This window comes from Nerophis ophidion, linkage group LG03 (assembly GCF_033978795.1).
Source record: "Nerophis ophidion isolate RoL-2023_Sa linkage group LG03, RoL_Noph_v1.0, whole genome shotgun sequence".
Taxonomy (NCBI): domain Eukaryota; kingdom Metazoa; phylum Chordata; class Actinopteri; order Syngnathiformes; family Syngnathidae; genus Nerophis; species Nerophis ophidion.
In genome coordinates this window covers 40995698-41022156 of record NC_084613.1, presented here as the reverse complement: position 1 = coordinate 41022156, position 26459 = coordinate 40995698, and the positions used below count along the sequence as shown (strand labels likewise).

Below are 26459 nucleotides of genomic sequence, written 5' to 3'. Positions count from 1 at the left end.
GGCAACAGCAGAAGTCTCAGTGATTTGCAGGTGTGTAATTTGTTGTGAGTGCATGCACTGTGTTGGTTTCGTTCTTTGAACAAAGTGATGTCCATGCACTGTTCATTTTGTGCACTAGTAAAAAAACATATAACTGTCTTGTATTTGGAAAAAAAAATATATGTATAAATGTTTCACTAAAGAAGGGTTCAGTGAATGCGCATATGAAACTGGTGGGGGTCGGTACCTCCAACAAGGTTAAGAACCACTGCAATAGACAATAAACATTTAGATATTTTTGCATGTGAATAATATAAAAACAGTCTATTATACAGCATTATTCACATGTGAGTAACATAAATACTGTCTATTATACAGCATTATTCACATGTGAATAACATAAATACAGTCTATTATACAGCATTATTCACATGTGAATAATATAAAGAGTGTATTATACATTTAAGTACAGTCAAAAAGGAACATATGCATTATACAGTCTGATGGCTGTCGGTATGAAGGACTTCCTGTGTCGTTTCGTGTTGCATTTTGGGAGCCTGAGCCTTCCACTGAACGTGCACATTTTCTTCGCCATATCTGAGTGGAGTGGATGGGAGGTGTTGTCCATAATGTCAACGAGCTTTGCTAGACTTCTCCTCTCTGACACTACCGCCAGAGAGTCTAGCTCCACTCCCACCACGTTACTGGCCACGTTACCACGTTCCTTACCAGCTTGTCCAGCCTGTTTGAGTCCCCCGCTCTCAGTCCGCTGCCCCAGCAGGCCACGGCGTACAAGAAGGTGCCCGCCACCACTGACTCGTAGAACATCTTCATCATCTTTGTACAGACGTTGAAGGATCTTAACCTCCTGAGGAAGTAGAGGTGGCTCTGACCTTTCTTATAGAGTGCCTCAGCGTGTTTTGACCCATTCAACTTGTTGTCGATATGTACTCCGAGGTATTTATAATCCTCAACCATGTCCACATTGACCCCCCCTGATGGAAACAGGGGTCGGCGAAGTACTCCTCCTCCTTCCCTGGTCCATAACCAGCTCCTTGGTCTTCGTCACGTATGACAACTTTAAGTCTATTCAGGTGTCAAAATCATACGTTTACTAATAATGATAAATAATCACACAGTCTAACAAAACATGTTGAGGGTTCCAGGTTCGATCCTCGCTTCCGCCATCCTAATCTCTGCTGTTGTGACCTTGGGGAAGAATTATATATATATATATATATATATATATATATATATATATATATATATATATATATATATATTTTTTTTTTTTGGAATTATATATTTATATAGCGCTTTTCTCTAGTGACTCAAAGCGCTTAACATAGTGAAACCCAATATCTAAGTTACATTTAAACCAGTGTGGGTAGCACTGGGAGCAGGTGGGTAAAGTGTCTTGCCCAAGGACACAACGGCAGTGACTAGGATGGTGGAAGTGGGAATCGAACCTGCAACCCCCAAGTTGCTGGCACAGCCACTCTACCAACCGAGCTAAAGACACTTTACCCACCTGCTCCCATTGCCACTCACACTGGTTTAAATGTAGCTTAAATATGTAGATAATGGGTTTCATTATGTAAAGCGCTTTAAGTCTCTAAAGAAAACTGCTATGTAAATGCAATTAACTTCAGTAATTCTCAATAACACACTGTTTGTTTTTAAATATTCTATATATATATATATATATATATACATTATAAACACACACACATATATATATATATGTATGTGTGTTTATGATGTGTGTATATATATATATATATATATATATATATTCCTCTAACACATATAGATATATATATATATATATATATATATAAATGTATATATATTAAGGGTGTAACGGTACAAGTATTTGTATTGAACCGTTTCGGTTTGGGGGTTTCGGTTCGGCACGCGGGCGTACCGAAAGAGTTTGTAAGCAAAAGTCTTCACAAGCTGCTCTGCTTTCTGCCTCTGTCTCAGCAGCAAGCATTGTCCCACCCACACAACCATCTGATTGGTTACATACAAAGCCAATCAGCAGTGCGTATTCAAAGCGATGTAACAGCCAATCAGCAGTGCGTATTCAGAGAGCATGGAGTCAATGCTTCAGCGTCGAGCAGATATTCGTTTAGCAAGGGAGCAGCGGACAGCGTACTCTCCCCAAATTATAAAAAAATACCTCCCAGTCACAACTATTACAAACATCACTATGAGCCCGTTGACCTTCTAGAAACTTAAACTGCAGCTCAGCTTGCTCGCAGTTCTGGCTTGAAGTGAAGGCTAATGAGCTTTTAGCGTAACTTTAGCTCATCTTGCTGTGTGAGCGTGTGTGCGCGTGTGCGTGTGTGTGTTAGGGGCAGCAAAGCCATGTCTGTCTGTTATTTCATTGAATTTCATGGTGTTCAGGGATGAATAGTCTCTCCTATTGCTATTGTACTATTTTTTCAGCAATTGTTACATTAATCATTAGTAATGTAGCAGCCTAGTTTTGAATGGCAGTGTCCCTGCTATCACATGTTGATAAAAAGATAACATTTACATAATAAAAGTCAACTACAGGCTTCCCAAATGCTGTAATAAATTAAGCATGATGAGTTGACTTGAAACTGTTTAATGTTGCACTTTTTATATGTAGAAGAAAGGTATTTTTCATTTTATTTAATCAAAGCAACAAATTGAGGCAGTTTAATGTGGATTACCGTGGGCAGAATTATTATAGTGTTCCCAATGTTAAAAGGATAAAGCCATTGTTTACAAATTTGGTAAATAAATAACCAAAAAATTTATATTTTATTGTTTTCTTACTGTACCGAAAATGAACCAAACCGTGACCTCTAAACCGAGGTACGTACCCAACCTAAATTTTTGTGTACCATTACACCCCTAATATATACATATATATTTTTTTGTTTTTGTTTAATAAAAATATCAAAATTACCTCCATACTTTTCAGTTTGCAGTGTGGTAAAAGTTTAGACAGACCTGATCTACATTAATAAAAGCTATAAAAAAAGTACCAAAAACAAGGTCATACTAAAATATAAACAACGTTTAGTTAGTCAATTTGAAAATAAAATCATATGCCCGAATGCAGCTGAGATAGGCTGCAGCACCCCCACAAACCCCAAAAGGGACAAGCGGTAGAAAATTAATGGATGGATGGACTATCATAGAAACCACAATAAACAGCCATAATTAACATAGACATTAATATTTTTGTACAGGCAGATTTTTTGACACACTAGGTTTTGCAGGTAAACAAATCGTGTTATTGCTATTTTTCATTGTATTCTTACATAGGGAAAAAACAATTGTAAAAATGTAAGGAAAAGAGAGCAAAAGAATCGTTCTGTAATGACAAACGCTGAAATTTTCTAATAAATAATAATAACATACTTGGTCACCTTTAATACATTTCTGACACAATATCTGTTTGTAGCATTTCTTAAAATAGAAAATATCAATATGGCCTCCACATACTTTGACTTTTCGGTATCCAACTCTTGGTGAAAAATGTTTGGACACCCCTGAACTAAAGTATCAAAAGTATCAACATTTTTTAATTTGAAGATCTATATTAGAGCATAAAGATCTGGAATGAACGGTATCGATCAGTATCGATCCGCACATCACTAATAGCTAGATTAAAAATAATCTCTAACTACGACATATTATTACAGTTTCAGATGGTTACAGTAGGGATCATTGTCAAAGCGCAAGCTGAGCAAATTAAATAAAGGATCTGACTATGCACTGGCTCCATAAAATACTAACTTGGTTGTGTGCAGAGAGAGAGTGAGGTAATTTGTCATATTCTTGCCTGATTACTGAGAAATGCTGAAACCAGATTGTAATAATTGGACAAGGCCTGTCGTCCAGTCTGCACAGAGGGCAAAGTGTTTTGGCTTGGCTTTTTGCATAGCGTGCAAATGATCAAAGCTATTTGGCGGACAGTGGTATAGAGTGTGTGTGTGTGTGTGTGTGTGTATGTGTGTGTGCGTGTGTGTGCGTGCGCGTGTGTATGCGGGGGTGGGGTGGGGGGGTCGCACTGTGGCGGGCAGCAGCGGCTCTTAATTGGCTTGGGTCTGCTGCCTTAGATCTGGTGTAGTGAAGCGGGCTGAAACAGCCTGTGATGGTGTTAGGAGGCCTGCACCTCCGATCGTACATTACCAAGCACTAAGCGAGCCCCTGCTTCCCGCCCCTTGATAGCTAAACAAAAGCCTGAAACACTGAGCGGACTAAACCAGCCAGCAAAGTGCAACCAAACCCTATCGCTAGTCTGGGCCTCAGAACAAATGGTCTGCTCAATCGCTCACATTCTTCTAGTGCATTTCACACTTAATGGTAAACAAGCACTTTATGGATGAGGGTTCAAAGGGGGAGGTGAGACAGGTAACTCCATCTGGTTGTTTTATCCCATTGCCAACAGATGGATGAGAGCTGCAGGTTTAACATCTGGACACATGGCTTGATACGTGATCAAGAATATACATTCTATATTAGTGACTCACAGATATGTTAAGCCATAAGTAGAAAAGTGTGTTCATCCACAGCCATGCGATCTATCTCGATGGTCTAAGGAAATTGGAAGTGTCATTGTTTATGTCGGTGAAGAAAATGTAACCACAGTCTTTTTGGCTGTTGTAAGCTGGCCCCTATCTCACCCCTTCACTACCACCACAGAACAGACACACGTTGTTTTGTTCAAAATCCTGCAATATCTCCTTTAAGACCGCAATCAGATCACAACATTGTTGCCCTGATGTTGATAAGTTCATCCAGACAGACTTGATCGAAGAAAAATGTGCCACACTCATCCCTTAACCAAACTTTATTTCTTTTATTTTTCCGTACCTGTCACTCTGTCTTTTTTTTAATCACAAACCAACCAATTGAGCAAAACGGCCGCTGCACACTGACGCTTGGTTTTTCGTTGCCTCTGTCGCCAAAAGTGCCCCTGTATGAATTGGTTTTGCCTCACCGGGTCTTTCAATTCTGCACTAAATCATGTGCTCGTTTCAGATAATGGCAGTGAGAGGAAGAACTTAATAACCTTTGTTAACATAAATAAAATGCATGTATCATTGCTAGAGAAAAAAAAAAATCAAAATAATAATGTCCCAACGATTGACAAATGGGCAAAAAAAAGGTGCCTTAAAAGCTGCACAAAATGTTATTAACTGAAGTTTGTAGCGAAAAATGATACATGATGGCTCAAGCCTACATCAATGCAGGCTACACTACAGGTTAAATTAAAAGTATTTTTATATTGTTTGTTTATCCCAGCAATTAGATTTACAAGGTGAAACTAATATATGGCAGGTTCATAACATGCAACTCAAGATAGTTCAGGCTTTCTTTTCATAAAAGGTTGATGATTATGTCTTCTGGCTAATAAAAACATCATATTGATAATTTGTGTTTTTCAGAAACTGTAAGCCATGATCATCAAAATAACAAAATAAAGACTTGGCATGTCTCACTTTGTATGAAATTATTTTATATCACATATTTGTTTCACATTTGGAGTTGAATTGCTGATATGAATGGACTTTTGCACGATATTCAAATTTTTTGAGTTACATCTGCATGACAACTCTTCTGGGCAGTGCTTGTCTGCCTGGAGTCACAGTGGCATGGGAAGTTCAGAGTTTCTACCATTGTCTTAACCAGAGTGGATCAATTACATTTTGTAAATTGCCCATCCTTAATGCTTGAACTTGGAGGTACTGTACATACATATCAGTGGCACCCAGTCTAAGGTGTACCCTGTGTCTCACCAGAAGTCAGCTGGAATGCAATGACTCCTACAGCTTATACTTTGATGGCATAAAATGCTTACAGTGGTACACTGTAATCTCCCTTAAAATGTGTTTTCACTTTGATTTATTGTCTTTCCACAGTCATCCTTACTGTGGTGAAGATATGGTAAATGATATAGAATGTTATTCAGTACCCCTCTTGCTCCAGACTTTTATAAATGAGCTTAATGTACGAGAAGGTTTAGGCTAGTGCTGTAAGTGTTTGGAATGTGCAACAAATTATTTAATCCCTCAGTTTCCTCTCTTAAAAAACTCCTTTTGAACTCTCTCTTTTAAAAACAAGGCGCTGAAATCAAGGACATGTACATCACATAAGAACTATTTACGCTTGTGTACATGACCGCTATCCTTTCTTCAATGGGGTCTCTCCTCCGCCTCCTCCCTCTCAAGGACAGGTTTGCTTAACCTTGGAGTTGAAAGCTTTGAAACCTAAGAGTCTCTCTGTGAAAATGGGGGAATAACTTCTTTATCTGCATGATTGAAATACACGCTGATGAAGAAACTAATAAGCATTTATTCACAGTAGGGCTGGGCGATATATTGATATACGTGATGTATCGCGGGTTTGTCTCTGTGCGATATAGAAAATGACTATATCGTGATATTCGAGTATACGTTCTCATGCAGTTGCTTTTAGCTGCGGGCATTACACTACAGGCTCTTCCCACTCCTTTTTGTGTCTCCTTCTCACAGACAGCAAGCGCACCTTCTTACATACGTCACATACTGTCACGTCATACGTCACATACGTATACGCCCTCGCGGAGCAGAGAGGTAGCAGCATGGGTAACATTAGCTGTGATGCTAGCGGTAACAAATGAAGAAAGAATTAATTGACAAGAAAAAGAGCAGGGGGTCCATCGCCTGGCGGTGGTTTGGCTTCAAGTGGGAAGATGTCGAATAGACAACTTTAATTTGTCAAGTGTGGGGCACAAGCGTTCCTACCAAAAGTAGCCTTAATGCTAATATATAGCATCATTTGAAAAGTCACCTGTTAGAGAATGAAGAGTGATTACTCCGCATGTCAACGTCTCCATTCGGTGCCACACGCACACACCATCAAAATGCAGAGGCAAACATTTCCAGATCAACACCGTAGGAAAAAACAGTCAACAAAAGAAAATATTGTCCGCAGTAAACTACCACATTGCAAAAGACATACACTATTTTATTTCCTATTATGCCTGCTCAATTTTATTTGACAGTTATATCGAAATATCTTGTGTGACATCATGAACAAAAGTGCACTTTATTTGTTTTAAACTATTGTAGTGGCGTTCTGTACAAAAAGTGCACTTTAATTTAGTGTTGTTTTGATATGTCATCTTAGTGACATCATGCACAAAAGTGCACTCATAGCTTGTTTTAAAATGTCTCTGACAATCTTGCACTTTCGGTTTTGGAAATGACATGAATGTTTGTGGCACTGCTTATTAACTGTTTAATAAATACAGTTTTGGTCAATTGACTTAGTTGTGATTTCCTTCTCTGCATGAAAGTTTAAAATGAGTATATATTATTGCAGTATGAACAAGAATGTTTTAATGTAGACACATAGAATCTTCATACTGCTGTGATTATACACTGCTTAAAAAAATTAAAGGAACACTTTGAAAACACATCAGATTTCAAAGATGAAAAAAAAATGTCAGCTATCTTTACTGATATGGACAGTTTAATGTCTCAGGAACAAAACGATGCCACATATTTTGATGGAAATAGAAGATTTCAGCCTACAGAGGGCTTAGTATATAGACACCCCAAAAATCAAAGTGAAAAAATTATGTGGCAGGCTCGTCCATTTTGCCTAAATTTAATTTCTGCAACTCAAAATTATTTTCAATATCTTGTGTGGCCCCACGTGCTTGTATGCATGCTTGACCACGTCGCGGCATGCTCCTAATGAGACGACGGATGGTGTTTTGTGGGATGTCCACCCAGATATGTCTAAGGGCATCAGTGAGCTCCTGTAAAGTCTGAGGAGCAACCTGGCGGCGTCTGATGGACCGAAACATTATGTCCCAGAGGTGTTCTATCGGTTTTAGATCAGGTGATTGTGAGGGCCATTCAATTGTGTGAATTCCTTCATCCTCCAGATACTGTCTGCATACTCTTGCAGGACCAGGAGGAACCCAGGACCTACTGCACCAGCGTAGGGTCTGACCATGGGTCCAAAGATTTCATCCCAATAACTAATGGCAGTCAGACTGCCGTTCTCTAGCCTGTAGAGGTCTGTTCGTCCCTCCATGGAAGTGGCTCCCGAGACCCACCACCGAACGGGTCATGCTGAATGATGTTGCAGGCAGCATAGCGCTATCCTTGGCTTCTCCACACCCTTTCACGTCTATCACAGGTGCTCATGGTAAACCTGCTCTCATCTGTGAAAAGCACAGGGCGTCAGTGGGGGACTTGCCAATTCTGGTGTTCTATGGCAAATGCCAATCGAGCTCCACGGTTCTGAGCAGTGAGCACAGGGCACACTACAGGACGTCGTGCCCTGAGGCCACCCTCGTGAAGTCTGTTTCTGATTGTTTGGGCAAAGACATTTACACTAGTAGCCTGCTGGAGGTCATTCTGTAGGGCTCAGGCAGTGCTTAACCTGTTCCTCCTTGCACAAAGCAGCAGATATCGGTCCTGCTGATGGGATGAGGACCGTCTACGGCCCTGTCCAGCTCTCCTAGAGTAACTGCCTGTCTCCTGGAATCTCCTCCATGCTCTGGAGATTGTACTGGGAGACACATCAAATCTTCTTGCAACAGCACGCATGGACGTGCCATCCTGGAGTTGGACAATCTGCGCAACTTCAGGAGGATTAAGAAATCGCATCGTGCTCCCAGTCGTGATAATGACTGTAGTTAAAGCCAACACTTATGGAAAAACAGTTAAAAAAGATCAAGAGGGAGGAACTTGAAATGGCCTCCACCTGCAAAACCAGTCCTGTTTTGGGGGCCATCTCGTTGTTGCCCCTCTAGTGCACCGGTTGTTAATTCCATCAACACCAATGCAGCTGAAACTGATTAACAACACCCTCTGCCATGTACCTGACCCAAAAAATTATCAGAAAAGTGCAATTGTATTCATGCCATACTCTGATAAAAAAAACTGTTCCTTTAATTCTTTTGAGCAGTGTATGTATCGAGTGTTAATTCAAGGCAATTTTCCCTCCTATTTTTCATATGTGTGAGCAAACGCCAAAACTCCTTGAACATTCAGTGGCGCACATGTGAGCGACGGCAGACGTGCACACTGTTATGTGCTTATCTTTTTATTCGATTTTGTGCGCGGCCTAGATTTGCCGTGCACAGAGGGCGGGTGAGCAGTGTGCAATCGCACAGGTGCGTAGCTTAGAGGAAATGTTGATTCAAGGGTAAGGCAATATATCGAGATATATATCGTGTATCGCGATATGGCCTAAAAATATCGAGATATAAAAAAAAAAAGCCATATCTCCCAGCCCTACTTCACAGCATCCTGCTAAAAAAATAACTGGAGCTGCTCTCTCCTCCTTGACTATCTATGGAGTGCGATGGCGCTGTGATGAATGAAAACACAATAGCACCCTGACAAGATAGATTGATAGATAGATGGACGGACGGACGGACGGACGGACGGATCGATAGTACTTTATTGATTCCTTCAGGAGAGTTCCCTCAGGAAAAGAAAAATTCCAGCAGCAGTGTACAGAATTGAGATCAAATTTAAAAAGTAAAAAGTAAATAATGGGGGTACAAATGGAAACAAAATAGAAAAATATTACAATAAGAATGAAAATAAAAAGCAACTATGAGAATAAAAACATAACAGTAAAATAAGAATATAACGAGAGAAACTAGGCAGTAGTGACCATGTTATGAAAATGTATTGCACTGTTATTGTTTTGCATCCCCTGTCATCCTAACAATCTAATTTGACAAAGTCAAATTGTTAGAATTGCTAGCTGCTCTCTGAACTGAAAACGATACAAGCGACCATTTGGGTTTTCCCGTATTACGGCGCTCCTTATTATAGCCGGGCTCCATGTGTGAATTGAATCTTTCATAGAGCAGGAAGAGGAGGAGGAAGGCGCCTGGCGACTCACAGAATTAGCTCTGTTTGTCTTTGCTCAGTTTAGTGATGGATTATTTTAAGAGAAAAGGGCACATTCAATAAATGTCATACTTGTGACAAACTCTTTTTTTTTTTCTAAAACCATGTGAGCTAGAAAAAAGTGCAGCCGTACGGTGTGGGAAATATGTTAGGAAATGCAAATAAAAAAGATTATATGAACACCTGCAGCCTTGTAATGATCAGCAGATGCTCACAAACACACACAAACATTGTTATTCTAGTCACTACAAACATGTTAATATAGGTTGGGCTTGGCTACTGACAGGCGATTTAATAACCGACATCTGGAACGGCAACAACTAGATAAAACATGCACCATTGCTTTGCATGACCAATGCAGGACGTGGTTACTCAACATCTGTAAACATTGCCTCGTTAAAAGGGATTTGCGCCTTAATCTGCAGCCAACTACAAGAATTTGTTCAGCATCAAAAGGCTTTTTATTTTTGTACACAGCTGCCAAAGCACAGTGATTTGTTAAGAATATACGGTTACAAGTGATTGCTGAATTACTGCAAGAATAAAGACTTCGACAATAATGACATTTTGAGTTATGGAAAGTTTTCTGGAAAAATATGCCTTTATAGTTGCAAAACCCTCTGTGGTGGAACAGTCATCATTGGTGAGATCAGCAAAAAATTACAGAACATTTCAGTGAGCCTCTAAACCCCTAATGTTCCTTTATCGAGTCATCAGGTAAAATTGTGTTTTAATTTAACATTAATTGAAATTGCCGGTATGTTTGTTTTAGTCAGTTATGAATTTGTGTCCGTTGTGTTCTATACCATTAGTTACAGTATATGTAAATATGATGGCACTAGATGATATAGTTTAGTAAATTGAATTATTATAATGGATCCTAAAAAACAAGTTTGAGCAAAACTAAAAGTGTTGGTGCATTTTCTTTAACTTTTTGTGTTTTTGTGAGGCAGTAATACAGTCCATCTCAAATAGTGTGGCGGGACGCAGTGCAATGACATGAACATACTTTTTTTGCTGTACCAGAATATGATGAAGCGTATATAGCACTTGGCTTCACTGTAACCGTGATGGGAAACGAGTGTGTTGTTTTCTTTAATGTTAATAAAGTCATAATGAGATGCAGAGGTATAGTTATAGCAATTTTATAGACAAATTATAGTACACGTATAAAAAAGTATTTTCTGTTACGCCCCATATGTACACACACACACATATATATATATATATATATATATATATATATATACATACATATATATATATATATATATATATATATATATATATATATATATATATATATATATATATATATATATATATGCATATATATATATATATATATATATATATATATATGCATATATATATATATATATATATATATGCATATATATATATATATATATATATATATATATATATATATATATATATATATATGCATATATAAAGTTACTTTACATTTTCGGCCCTTTTTTAGCCCAATGCAGCCTCCAGGGCAAAAATTTTGGACACCCCTACTCTACACGCTTAGGGGCGGCATAGCTCGGTTGGTAGAGTGGCCGTGCCAGCAACTTGAGAGTTCCAGGTTCGATTCCCGCTTCCGCCATCCTAGTCACTGCCGTTGTGTCCTTGGACAAGACACTTTACCCGCCTGCTCCCAGTGCCACCCACACTAGTTTAAATGTAATTTAGATATTGGGTTTCACTATGTAATGCGCTTTGAGTCACTAGAGAAAAGCACTATATAAATATAATTCACTTCACTTAACTTCACTACATTTGTCATGCATCATCAAAGATATGTGTGAGTACGCAGTACACACACACTGGATTATTGTTTCCACATTTTATAAAATGAAGTCGACACATAATTGGCAGTTATAAATGGTACATAGTCACATCAAAAGTCAACAGTTTATACTAATTACTATAGGAGTAATGAAATGGAAGTCAAGCGATGTCACGGAACGGACTGAGGTTGACTTCGGAGGTTCCACTAAATTTAATTTAAAGATCAGAGGCAAGGAAACGGATAAAAATTGCAGAATTGTACATTCCTCTTTCTCCCTTAGCAGCACTGTGTTAGGCCAACAGACCGTACAATGCAGACATCAGAGAGGAGAGTAGTCTAATGGAGCCTACGCTTGCTGGCCAATATTCCATTATGCCTCTCATAGAACCCCAGGCTCAATTGTATAACACATAACAAAATAAAGGGGGACAAAGAAAGTTCAGTAAGAGCCACACGAGAAACCAAATCTAAAGTCTGTGACCTCACGTGGGACTGGAGGGGTTGGTTGAAGGCGAGGGCAGGAGAAAGCCGCAGCTTGGGAGTATGAAAGGCCAAAACTATTGTTAAGGGTGGGCTATACATTTCACAAGCAAAGATACAAATCAGCATAAAACATTGTGAGAGGGAGCAATGTGGCATCGGGGACTAGATTCTGACAGCAGCAAGACAGCTGGGAGAGGCAAAGAATGGCACCTTTTCTTCACTGTTCCAAAAACAGAGCCTGGCAACTTCACCCGCTGTAGTAATCAATACCTGTATTCCCCTCTCTCAGCTTTCTAATCAATAGATGAGCGCAAAGTAAGAGCAGCCGGGACAATGGCTCTTTCTTCGGTACCATCTTGATGTGGGCTAAATGGCAACAGCCTCCGTGGTGGGAATAGTAGTGTTGGAGCGATTGGGTGACTTGAGGAACAGCAGAAGAAGGTAAAACACAGAAAAAGAGGTAAGGAGATGCTCCCCGATTAAAGCCCAACCACATGAATAACATTGCCCGCTTGTTCTCAGTCAATCTTTCTGGAATAACAGGGAGCCCATGCAGACTACATCAAAAGAGAAAAAAAAGGAGAGAAACAACTCAAGCATCAGAAAGCTTCTGGAAAGATCTCCATCATGTGGCTTGCCCATAACAGGCCCTACTGGGGAGCCTTTGAACTCCAAGCTGCTAAATTTCATTAAACTTGATGGCCGTCTCTACGATCCGGGTTCCCTCTTGTCGGTGGACCCCAGCATGTGTGGGTGTGGGTGTTTTTGTAAAGGCAGCAAGCACCACTGTCGTCTGAAGTTACGGTACACCTCAAATCCACGCACCACCCACAATAAATCACCTTGATAGAAACGGATTTATCGCGTTGAGGTCCCTGCAAAGTCTCAACAAAGACCTCTTCTGTTGACATCTAGACAACACTTGCAGCCAGAGTTTAGTCTGTAAAAACAAGCAGAGGTGCTACTCCACAAGCAATACATCATTTGGAATAGGGAGGCTCTTGTTGAAAACATGGTCGACTATTCAAAGTGATCACAAGTAGATTTTGATGATATGAAAGGCCTCTCCTAAAGCAGGTTAAGGATTCCATAAGCATTTCAAGCATGTGGAAAGTCTGGAAATTCCTTTTTGGAAGGTCCTTAACTTGAATTACAGGAGGTCTTTCATCTTGTGTTTTATTTATTTTTGGATATTTATGCTGAAGCAAATTAATTCACAGCCTAATTCTATATAGCAACCCGCGGTTAAGGTAATGGACTATGTGTGTTTAATCTGCCTTTACATGATTGATGCAAAATGTTGTGATTAATAGCATGCATTAACACTTTAGTCTTGGCAGCCTTATTATTGACAGACAAGTACACACACAAAGGCTAGTTGATTAATCAAAAAATTATCGAAACCCAAATTTGAGTTTCTAACTGATGCTATCATCTTAATTGCCAATTCAGTGGTTTAATTTTTTTAAATTCTCTCTCTATTAATACACAACTGATTGTGTAGTTATATGGCAGGTAGACAGACAGGTGTTGCAAAGCCTGCAGGCTGCCAGAAAACCAAAACTTTGCCGAAAACCTTACCATACAAAAAGTGGTCGCGCTGTAATCATTTTGTCCTTGTTGTATTTATTTTATCATTATTATTTTTTATACTGTAGATGGGTTGTCATATATTGAAGGTTGTCATATACAATATTCTAGTCAGTATTTCCTATCAGGATATTCATTGCTATTTGCCAGATTTATTTTTTGTTATTGTAAGAAAGTATGGAAGAAAAAACATAATTTTGTGACTTATATCTACAATGTACGTTTGCCTTTGGCCAGTCGTGCGCTGCCACAAAGAGGCCACGGTGAGCCTTTATCTCACCCCATTAGGCTAAGGACTGGTGTGCACACCACGACTGAGTGTATGCTTTGGGCCACTTATCTGGGAAGAGACACCGGGGGGAGTCTGGGAAGGGAGGGAAAAGCAAGATAAAGTGACAAACACAGACTGAGCGACAGAGAGAGCGGTCGCAGCAGTGAGGTGGTGGCGGGGAATGAATGAATTTGAAGCCATAGAGGAGAGGAGTAGGTCGTTTTAGCAAGGCACAGGAGCATAAATGGCAGCGAGGTCTCCCTTAACACAGTTTATGGGGAGAGGAGGGCCGCATGGGGGAGTGAAAGCGGATTAGGCGGACCAGGGCGGCGGTAACCAAGAATCCCAACAATCTCACACCCGGGCCTGGGCTCAGCCACATGACCTGCTCCAACAGTCCTCGTTCTCTCTACAGCTCAGAGCAGGGTACTGACAAGCACCTGTTTATGACTGTATGTTTGGTGATGAAGGGACCAGTTGGCCGAGTGTGGGACATGTTTTTAGATGCTCAGCGTGGTATTGTCTTTCTTGAATCACAAGATCAGCAACACACAGTTATCAATGATTGAAACAAATTGCTTCCAATAACGATGGTGCAGACTTTAATGCCAAGTCTAGAAGTATAATGAAAATGACCGTATTTATCATTTTGTCTGTGGATTTGAAACAAAACAATTAAGCTGTGACACATATTGTGTGTGGTCCATCACCTTATTATTTCCTGACGGACAGAAGTCTAGGGTTGACACGAGGTATTTAGTTGACATTTGGCGGTTAAACTGAAACTAACAATATGAACAGACCTCAAATCAAGTAAAGGGGCACATCTGTCCCTACATTATCGTGTTTACAATTTCTGGTATGCCGTCTATTCCGTAGGAAGGAGCGATCACATTATTTACATATCATTTCTGACTTTGTGAATAATTTACAGTATTAGCTTTCTATTATGAAAATAGTGGGGGAAACACTGAGGCTGAAACATCCCGAGGAAGAACGCATACAATTTTGCAGAAAATATGAAGTAAAATGTGAATAAACAATTTTTTTTTTCCTCTTTTTAGCGTAATCAAATTGTTTGCCAGACAAGAACATAAGTGACAGAAATGTATTTACGTCATTCTCATTAAATTAAAAATCATTACGTCAAAACACTGTAAAAAATAGCACAAGTACCACAATACCATAGACGCTAGACCCTGACTATGAAGCTGCATGTTGCTCTATCATGCCTCCAGCCTGGCTCCCTTTGACTTTCCTTTGAAACAAAATGTCAATAAATAATGGCTATTTAATTTTAATTAATTTGATTTCATTTATTTTGTTTAAATTTAATGTAACAGTTGTTATTTTGGAGAGTTCAGTAATATTGTAATATAAAAATAATTCATATTTTAATATATTGTCGATCGAAATGTACGTCACACCCCCTATGCATCATCTTTTGCTGACAAGCAATTGTATTGTTTTTAGCGGTTAATATCTGCTAAGCAATCAATGGAGTGATACAAAAATATAACCATTTCTAATAAAGAATAGAATAGAACATTTTATGCCTCGTCGACAGATTAGCTGTATTTCACTGTTGACTAGGTTGGTTCATCTTTGTGCCTAATATGTGGAGAGAAAATCCATCCATTGTCTACCGCTTATTCCTTTTGGGGTCGCGGGGGGTGCTGGTGCCTATCTCAGCTACAATCGGGCAGAAGGCGGCGTACACCCTGGACAAGTTGGCACCTCATCGCAGGGCCAACACAGATAGACAGACAACATTCACACTCACATTCACACACTAGGGCCAATTTAGTGTTGCCACTCAACCTATTCCCAGGTGCATGTCTTTGGAAGTGAGAGGAAAGGAAGGCACGCAGTCACGGGGAGGACATGCAAACTCCACGCAGAAAGATCCCGAGCCTGGGATTGAACCCAGGACTACTCAGGACCTTCGTATTGTGAGGCAGACGCACTAACCCCTGTCACACCGTGCTGAAAATAGCAAACAAAAAAATCAAAAGTTGAAAGACATTTCCAGAAGAGACATTTGCAGAATAATACCCAGAAAAAGAGCAGTTTCGGATTTGTTGCAGAAACCTATTCAGAGCAAAAATATTTTGTGAGTTGCTTTTGGTCGAGTGTTTAAATTTCAAAAGTGTAATGGAACTATGAGTGGTGTTACGTATCTCCATTTTTAGTTACCAAACAGAGTTTGTGGCTCTCGGTGGGTTATATTTGGTGGGAAAAGGGCTCAAATGGCTCTTTGTATGGTGAAGGTTGCCAATCCCTGCACTAAACACAAGCACTGCCTTGATCCTTTTGGCCATGGAATTTTCAAAACTGCACTTCTTACTGGAATCCTCTTCTAGGCCTTCATGATGACATCCCTGGTGGTGCAGGTTGATGTTAGACAACCCTCCGCTCCTCCACCTTCTTTTTGCTTGGTGATGCCCTAAAGTTGCTGAATTGATTTCAAGTCTAGCAAATGTATACTTTGCCTATCCATCACTTTCACCTTCATCTCCATCTTTCTCAGAAAGAAGTGTGTGCACTCCTTATCATGTTGTAAGATCATGCGCCGCTTAACCATGTCACAGTAATTTGGAATTAATGCTTTGAGACACGATTAACTTGGTCGTCACATGTGTTGCCAGTTACTTGAGCAATGACATCATGTAAAGTCATTTTCAATAGAAATATCCTACTACACGGGCTATTAACCTCCTACTCCAAAGTATTTGCATGTTTTACTTCTATAGCATTGTTTCTTAAGAATCTACAATGTGCTTTTGTGAGGAAATGTGCGCCTCTAATTTTTTTTAACAGGCCTATCAACAGTGAGGTGCATCCTGTCACTCCCTTTTTCTCCAAACTGTTGCTGCATTCCACAGACAAAGCCGACTTTTCATCAGCACATTCTGCACAGTTGGGGTTCAATTTGGAGCTGCACAATGAGATACAGCTGTTCCACAATGTTCAGTCACTGCCACTGTACGCTGGTTGGAAGTGATGCTGGACAGTGGTGGTAAACACCACCACTCAAGCCACACAAGCTGTCACCAGTGTGTGTTGTGGCGGGCCTGTTTGCGTGATAACAGCTTTTTATGTCTTCATCAGCTTGTCTCCCAGTTGGGAGGCTGAGGACCAGCCATTCTCAATGACGCTGGAAAGTACCAGAACTTTGAGATTCAGACAAGACTAGGTATGGGTGGGAAACGGGGGCAGCAAAGCTCCCACTGACAGCAGTGAGGCCTTCTGACAATCCAGCAATATCGTCTGGACTCAATCTGTCATTATAGACCTGTTAAGCCTGTGATTAGTGTTTGTTGCTCAAACTTTCACTGCAACAATTTGTTTCCCAGTTCACCCTACCACTAAGCTGGACAGTGATCACTGGCCTCTATTCCTCTGTCAGTCTCTCTCTTTATTATTCACCTGTCCACAATGAGCGATAGCTCAACAGTCTCGCAATGGCTCTGAGGCCTTCAGAGATATTTGGGGGTTTACAATTCTTAGTAAGAGGGAATAGACTACAGTTTACGTTTGACCTTGCAAGAATACATAGTAAGTAAAATGAATGGATGGCTATCAGACATTGTTGTAACGCTTGCAACTAAATACTAGTGGAGGTGAAGGTGATTAGGAGACTTTTTGTAAAATCCATGCATCCATCCATCCATCCATTTCCTACCGCTTGTCCCTTTCGGGGTCACGGGGGGTGCTGGAGCCTATCTCAGCTGCATTCGGGCAGAAGGCGGTGTACGCCCTGGACAAGTCGCCACCTCATCACAGGGCTAAACAGACAGACAACATTCACACTCACATTTAAACACTAGGGCCAATTTAGTGTTGTCAATCAACCTATCCTCAGGTGCATTTTTTTTGGAGGGGGGAGGAAGCCGGAGTACCCGTAGGGAACCCACGCAGTCACGAGTATACCTTGATGGACCTTATTTTCAACAAAAAGATTCAGGACCAACTAAAGTCCACAAATACTTCTTTTCCCAAATAATGGAGTTCTTTACTTAGTTTGCTTGCAGAAGAAAATCATCAGATGATGACCAGAACAGATGCCCGATTAATCATTCATGCTTAAATGCCTTAAAGATAAATGAATCACAAAAATAATTTGATTGACTATGAATGGAACTCCACATGTGCCAAGTTCATCATTTCACCAAAGCCAGAGTCACATCCTTGTGCATGAGGAAATGCAATCAATCTCACTGCATGGTGAAGTCTGGGATTGTGCATAACCTCACTGTAAAGTGTGACAGATTATCCTCTGTGCTCTTAAAAATGATTATTCCTTCCTCATCCTGTACCATGCTGTGAACGCTGGGACCCATTTTACCATTTATCACAGATGAATTGGGCCTTTCCTCCTCTTCCCTGAATGAAAAATCAGGGGGTCCTTGTTTCCGCTTGCAGTGTTGGGGAAATGCATTACACTTCAGGAGTGAAAACCCCTATTTTGATAACCTTAGACAAGCATTCGCCTGCACCAAACTCTTTGCAACCTCTATCAAAGGGGACAATGCTCCCAAGAATTTCGTAGATTGCACAAAAGAATGGCTAATGAAGAAGAAAATGGAAGTGAAAAAGCCAAAAAGCCATGTGAGGTCTCATTGAAGCCCATCGGAGGTGAACTGAAAGGAGTTTAAAAAGATGGACGGAAACTGGGAAGAGGGTGTATGGAAGTCTCCAGAGGGCCAGAGGTCTTATTTAATATTTTATTATCCCAAGCCTTCCATGGCTTGGCTTTCTTAAGGACAAGCCAAGCCATGGCTGTTTCCACTGCCATAAGTTTCAATCAACCTTTAACTGCACAACAGGGGAGGGGGGTTGTTGTGTGCGTGGGTGTGCATGTGTGTGTGAGTTTCCAGGACAACAAGTGATTTCTAATGAAAAACCCCCGATGAGAGGAGGCCAAAAACACCCATTGAGGAAAGCATTTACAATCTTTTTCATGCATGGTGTACATCAGGTTTCTAGACCTGATTTGATGTGGTGATAATGGGACTTTAGCGCAGCACAGCAGGCTGAGACAAGTCAACCAAACAAACAATCACAGGAGTTGGCATCTAGTGTTGCTTATAATGTTGCTTTAAATCAACCTTATTGAACAACATCCCAATGACAACTGTTGTACCCAACCTGCTGCGCTAAGGCCACATCCCAAAGGCTGCTATCGCTCAATAAGCTTTTCATGACAAAACAAAAGGTTGTCATGGTTCTCTGACTTTGCATACTTGCATGGAGGTACAACACTGTGAAGATGAGACGCCAAGTCAAACACAATCAACTTGCCGCATTCTCTTTAACAAAACAACGTTGCTTTTTATTTTTACATACTAGAGTATATCAAAACAAAAGTTGTTTAAAATAACCATTTATATAGAACAGGTGAACAGCTTGTTTTATTAAACCAACAAAACACTTTATCTTACTTATTTACATGACAGCATGTCATTTCTGTCCCTAAATTATCGTGTTTACAATTTCTGGTCTGCCGTCTTTCCCGTAGGAAGGAGCGATCACATTATTTACATATTATTTCTGACTTAGTTAATAATTTACAGTATCAGCTTTCTATTATGAAAATAATGGGGGAAACACTGAGACTGAAACATCCCGAGGAAGAAGCCATACAATTTTGCAGAAAATATGAAGTGAAATGTGAATAAACAATTTTTTTTTTTCCACTTTTTAGCGTAATCAAATTTTTTGCCAGACAAGAACATAAGTGGCAGAAATGTATTTACGTCCTTCTCTTTGAATTAAAAATCGTACAGACAAACACAAATCAATGGTCTGCTGTTTTTATAATTAAACTGATGTGCAGCAACGTGATAAAATAACAAAAACACATTTTAAAGGCTGCTATGCTAACATCAGTAATGAAAACAAGACAGACTTGCATGTTTGTATTGTCAGTGTTGGGCGGTAGCTTGTTAACGTGTAGCAAAGCTACATAGCTTAACTACATTTACTAGTAGCTTGGCTGTAGCGTTGCTACTTTTTAAACGAGTGGCGATTTCCATAGTTTAGCTATTTTTAGACCCATGTAGCGGGTAGCTTAGCTACAAAGCTACAAAAGAAGAGAGCGGGAGAAGAGAAAGGCAAAAGTAAGAAAGAAATAGACTAGTGCAACTCCACTGGCAGGGAACAAAAACATACGGGAAAAATCAATGATGATTGGTTGGTTTGGTTATAAGAAAATCCATGTAAATTGGTTGATTTATTATGATGAATTACGATTGGTTTAGATTAGGGCAAAACGTTTTGGAAAGGCCAATCAGAGGGAAGATTGGTGGGTCATCGAACCAGGAAGACAGACAGACAGACAGACACGCACATCCCAAATGACTGCGAGGGAGTTGGAGAATGGAAGAGGGAATATTCAAGCGGGTGATTAAAAAAAAAAAAAAAACCTAATGGAAGATAGCAGAGGGATTCTCTTCTTTAAATTTTTCTTTTAGCGATGTAGACGACATCCAGGAAACCCATAATGTGTCTACTCATGGCCACATTTGGATAAATATATTCATTGGGATTAAAACAATGCCCAAAACGTTCATTTTGGTTGTTTACCTTGTAAGCCCAAATCAAAACTGCTCTCGAAATGGAAGACGTGGAACACACATTTAGGAACACGCTTTAAGGTGCGTTAAGTTCCAAGTTTTACTCCACATAACTATTTTCAACTGTTCACAAATAACACACACACATCTTGTTTTACAAACCCCGTTTCCATATGAGTTGGGAAATTGTGTAAGATGTAAATATAAACGGAAAACAATGATTTGCAAATCCTTTTCAACTCATATTCAATTGAATATGCTACAAAGACAACATATTTGATGTTAAAACTGATAAACATTTTTTTTTTTGCGAATATTCATTAACTTTAGAATTTGATGCCAGCAACATGTGACAAAGAAGTTGGGAAAGGTGGCAATAAGTACTATTTAAGTTGAGAAATGCTCATCACACACTTATTTGAAACATACCACAGGTGTGCAGGCTAATTGGGAACAGGTGGGTGCCATGATTGGGTATAAAAGCAGCTTCCATGAATTGCTAAGTAATTCACAAACAAGGATGGGGCGAGGGTCACCAATTTGTAAGCAAATTGTCGAACAGTTTTATAACAACATTTCTCAACGAGCTATTGTAAGGAGTGTAGGGATTTTACCATCTACAGTCCGTAAAATCATTAAAAGGTTCAGAAAATCTGGAGAAATCACTGCACGTAAGCAATGATATTACGGACCTTTGATCCCTCAAGCGGTACTGCATTAAAAACTGACATCAGTGTGTAAAGGATATCACCACATGGGCTCAGTAACACTTCATAAAACCACTGTCAGTAACTACAGTTGGTCGCTACATCTGTAAGTGCAATTTAAAACTACTATGCAAAGCGAAAGCCATTTATCAACAACTCCCAGGAATGCCGCCGGCTTCGCTGGGCCCGAGATCATTTAAGATGGACTGATGCAAAGTGGAAAAGTGCTCTGTGGTCTGACGAGTCCACATTTCAAGTTATATTTGGAAACTGTGGACGTGGTGTCCTCCAGAACAAAAATCCGGATTGTTATAGGCGCAAAGTTCAAAAGCCAGCATCTGTGATGGTATGGGGGTGAATTAGTGCCCAAGGCATGGGTAACTTACACATCTGTGAAGGCACGTTTAATGCTGAAAGGTCCATACAGGTTTTGGAGCAACATATGTTGTCATCCAAGCAACATTATCATGGACGCCCCTTCTTCCGGCCGGGCACAGCCCGAAGAGGCAACGTGGGTCATCCCTCCAATGGGCTCACCACTCATAGGAGGGGCCATAGAGGTCGGGTGCATTGTGAGCTGGGCGGCAGCCGAAGGCAGGGCACTTGGCGGTCCGACCCTCGGCTACAGAAGCTAGCTCTTGGGACGTGGAACGTCACCTCACTGGGGGGGAAGGAGCCTGAGCTAGTGCGCGAGGTAGAGAAGTTCCGGCTGGATATAGTCGGACTCACCTCGACGCACAGCAAGGGCTCTGGAACCAGTTTTCTCGAGAGGGACTGGACCCTCTTCCACTCTGGCGTTGCCGGCAGTGAGAGGCGACGGGCTGGGGTGGCAATTCTTGTTGCCCCCCGGCTCAAAGCCTGTACGTTTGAGTTCAACCCAGTGGACGAGAGGGTAGCTTCCCTTCGCCTTCGGGTGGGGGGACGGGTCCTGACTGTTGTTTGTGCTTACGCACCAAACAGCAGTTCAGAATACCCACCCTTTTTGGGTACACTCGAGGGAGTACTGGAAAGTGCTCCTCCGGGTGATTCCCTTGTCCTACTGGGAGACTTCAACGCTCATGTTGGCAACGACAGTGAAACCTGGAGAGGCGTGATTGGGAAGAATGGTCGCCCGGATCTAAACCCGAGTGGTGTTTTGTTATTGGACTTTTGTGCTCGTCACAGTTTGTCGATAACAAACACCATGTTCAAACATAAGGGTGTCCATATGTGCACTTGGCACCAGGACACCCTAGGCCGCAGTTCCATGATCGACTTTGTAGTTGTGTCATCGGATTTGCGGCCTTATGTTTTGGACACTCGGGTGAAGAGAGGGGCGGAGCTTTCTACCGATCACCACCTGGTGGTGAGTTGGCTGCGATGGTGGGGGAGGATGCCGGACAGACCTGGCAGGCCCAAGCGCATTGTGAGGGTCTGCTGGGAACGTCTGGCAGAGTCTCCTGTCAGAGAGAGTTTCAATTCACACCTCCGGGAGAACTTTGAACATGTCACGAGGGAGGTGCGGGACATTGAGTCCGAGTGGACCATGTTCCGAACCTCTATTGTCGAGGCGGCTGATTGGAGCTGTGGCCGCAAGGTTGTTGGTGCCTGTCGTGGCGGTAATCCCAGAACCCGTTGGTGGACACCAGCAGTGAGGGATGCCGTCAAGCTGAAGAAGGAGTCCTATCGGGTTCTTTTGGCTCATAGGACTCCGGAGGCAGTGGACGGGTACCGACGGGCCAAGCGGTGTGCAGCTTTAGCGGTCGCGGAGGCAAAAACTCGGACATGGGAAGAGTTCGGGAAAGCCATGGAAAACGACTTCCGGACGGCTTCGAAGCGATTCTGGACCACCATACGGCGCCTCAGGAAGGGGAAGCATTGCACTATCAACACCGTGTATGGTGCGGATGGTGTTCTGCTGACTTCGACTGCGGATGTTGTGGATCGGTGGAGGGAATACTTCGAAGACCTCCTCAATCCCACCAACACGTCTTTCTTTGAGGAAGCGGTGCCTGGGGAATCTGTAGTGGACTCTCCTATTTCTGGGGCTGAGGTCGCTGAGGTAGTTAAAAAGCTCCTCGGCGGCAAGGCCCCGGGGGTGGATGAGATCCGCCCGGAGTTCCTTAAGGCTCTGGATGCTGTGGGGCTGTCTTGGTTGACAAGACTCTGCAGCATCGCGTGGACATCGGGGGCGGTACCTCTGGATTGGCAGACCGGGGTGGTGGTCCCTCTCTTTAAGAAGGGGGACCGGAGGGTGTGTTCCAACTATCGTGGGATCACACTCCTCAGCCTTCCCGGTAAGGTTTATTCAGGTGTACTGGAGAGGAGGCTTCGCCGGATAGTCGAACCTCGGATTCAGGAGGAACAGTGTGGTTTTCGTCCTGGTCGTGGAACTGTGGACCAGCTCTATACTCTCGGCAGGGTTCTTGAGGGTGCATGGGAGTTTGCCCAACCAGTCTACATGTGCTTTGTGGACTTGGAGAAGGCATTCGACCGTGTCCCTCGGGAAGTCCTGTGGGGAGTGCTCAGAGAGTATGGGGTATCGGAATGTCTTATTGTGGCAGTCCGCTCCCTGTATGATCAGTGTCAGAGCTTGGTCCGCATTGCTGGCAGTAAGTCGGACACGTTTCCAGTGAAGGTTGGACTCCGCCAAGGCTGTCCTTTGTCACCGATTCTGTTCATAACTTTTATGGACAGAATTTCTAGGCGCAGTCAAGGCGTTGAGGGGTTCCGGTTTGGTGGCCACGGGATTAGGTCTCTGCTTTTTGCAGATGATGTAGTCCTGATGGCTTCATCTGGCCGGGATCTTCAGCTCTCACTGGATCGGTTCGCAGCCGAGTGTGAAGCGACCGGAATGAGAATCAGCACCTCCAAGTCCGAGTCCATGGTTCTCGCCCGGAAAAGGGTGGAGTGCCATCTCCGGGTTGGGGAGGAGACCCTGCCCCAAGTGGAGGAGTTCAAGTACCTAGGAGTCTTGTTCACGAGTGGGGGAAGAGTGGATCGTGAGATCGACAGGCGGATCGGTGCGGTGTCTTCAGTAATGCGGACGTTGTATCGATCCGTTGTGGTGAAGAAGGAACTGAGCCGGAAGGCAAAGCTCTCAATTTACCGGTCGATCTACGTTCCCATCCTCACCTATGGTCATGAGCTTTGGGTCATGACCGAAAGGATAAGATCACGGGTACAAGCGGCCGAAATGAGTTTCCTCCGCCGGGTGGCGGGGCTCTCCCTTAGAGATAGGGTGAGAAGCTCTGCCATCCGGGAGGAGCTCAACGTAAAGCCGCTGCTCCTCCACATCGAGAGGAGCCAGATGAGATGGTTCGGGCATCTGGTCAGGATGCCACCTGAACGCCTCCCTAGGGATGTGTTTAGGGCACGTCCAGCTGGTAGGAGGCCACGGGGAAGACCCAGGACACGTTGGAAAGACTATGTCTCCCGGCTGGCCTGGGAACGCCTCGGGATCCCCCGGGAAGAGCTAGACGAAGTGGCTGGAGATAGGGAAGTCTGGGCTTCCCTGCTTAGGCTGCTGCCCCCGCGACCCGACCTCGGATAAGCGGAAGATGATGGATGGATGGATGGATGGCCCCTTCTTATTTCAGCAAGACAATGCCAAGCCACGTGTTACAACAGCGTAGTTTTGTAGTAAAATAGTGCGGGTACTTTCCTGGCCCGCCTGCAGTTCAGACATGTCTCCCATCGAAAATGTGTGGCGCATTATGAAGCGTAAAATACGACGACAAGACCCCGGACTGTTGAACAACTAAAGCTGTACATCAAGCAAGAATGGTAAAGAATTCCACTTTCAAAGCTTCAACAATTAGTTTCCTCAGTTCCCAGACGTTTATTGAGTGTTCTTAAAAGAAAATGTGATGTAACACAGTGGTGAACATGCCCTTTGCAAACTACTTTGGCACGTGTTGTAGCCATGAAATTATAAGTTAATTATTATTTGCAAAAAAAAATAAAGTTTATGAGTTTGAACATCAAATATCTTGTCTTTGTAGTGCATTCAATTGAATATGGGTTGAAAAGGATTTGCAAATCATTGTATTCCGTTTATATTTACATCTAACACAATTTCCCAACTCATATGGAAACGGGGTTTGTGTATATATATACCGTATTTCTTTGAATTGCCGCTGGGCATATAGTATGCGCCTGCCTTGAATTACTGCCGGGTCAAACTCGCTTCCCAAAATAATTAGCGCATGCTTAGTATTACCGCCTGGTCAAACTCGTGACATCACGAGTGACACTTCTCCTGTCATCATTTTCAAAATGGAGGACGCTAATTTCAGTACTGGTTATTTGAAATCACATAAAGGGAAGAAGATTAAGAGCTATTCAGTAGGTTTTAAGGTCCAAGCTTACATCACAATCAAATTTTTACTGCATACCTTTGGTAAGTGCCGGAGTGAGTAGAGGTTTTAAAATAAGTAGCCCATGCTTACTTTTATCGCATGCCTGTGGTGAGCGCAGGGGTGAGAAGAGCTTTTAAATTAATCAGCGCATCGGCGGCAATTCAAGGAAATTTTTTTTTAACTATTAGACGAACCAAAAATAGGACTTATTTTATATTCGTGAAAACTTTGGACACAGTGTGTTCTCAAGCTTATGAGATGCGATGCAAGTGTAAGCCACTGTGACACTATTGTTTTTTTTTTTTAATTTTTATAAATGTCTAATGATAATGTCAAAGAGGGATTTTTAATCACTGCTATGCTGAATTTATAACTAATATTGATACTGTTGTTGATAATATTCATTTTTGTTTCACTACTTTTGGTTTGTTCTGTGTCGTGTTTATGTCTCCTCAATTGCTCTGTTTATTGCACTTCTGAGTGTTGCTGGGTCAGGTTTGGTTTTGGAATTGGATTGCCATTGTTATGGTATTGCTGTGTATTGGTTTGTTGGATTGATTAAAACAAAATAAAAAAAATTTAAAAAATAAATAAAAAATTGATTTTTTTAAAAATGAGAATCGATTCTGAATCGCACAACGTGAGAATCGCGATTCGTATTCGAATCAATTTATTCCCACACCCCTGATAGATACATATATGTGTATATATATATATATATATATATATTATATATATGATATATATGATATATGATAAATGGGTACCTTCAAGGTACTCAAAGCGCTTTTGACAC

At 41.6% G+C, this 26459-nt stretch overlaps 1 protein-coding gene across 1 annotated transcript in view; it reads right to left on the bottom strand.

The window, feature by feature from the left end:
• Nucleotides 1-26459, bottom strand: part of LOC133549626 (fibroblast growth factor receptor-like 1) — an 89115-nt gene that overhangs the window by 44166 nt on the left and 18490 nt on the right. The window lies entirely within an intron of this gene.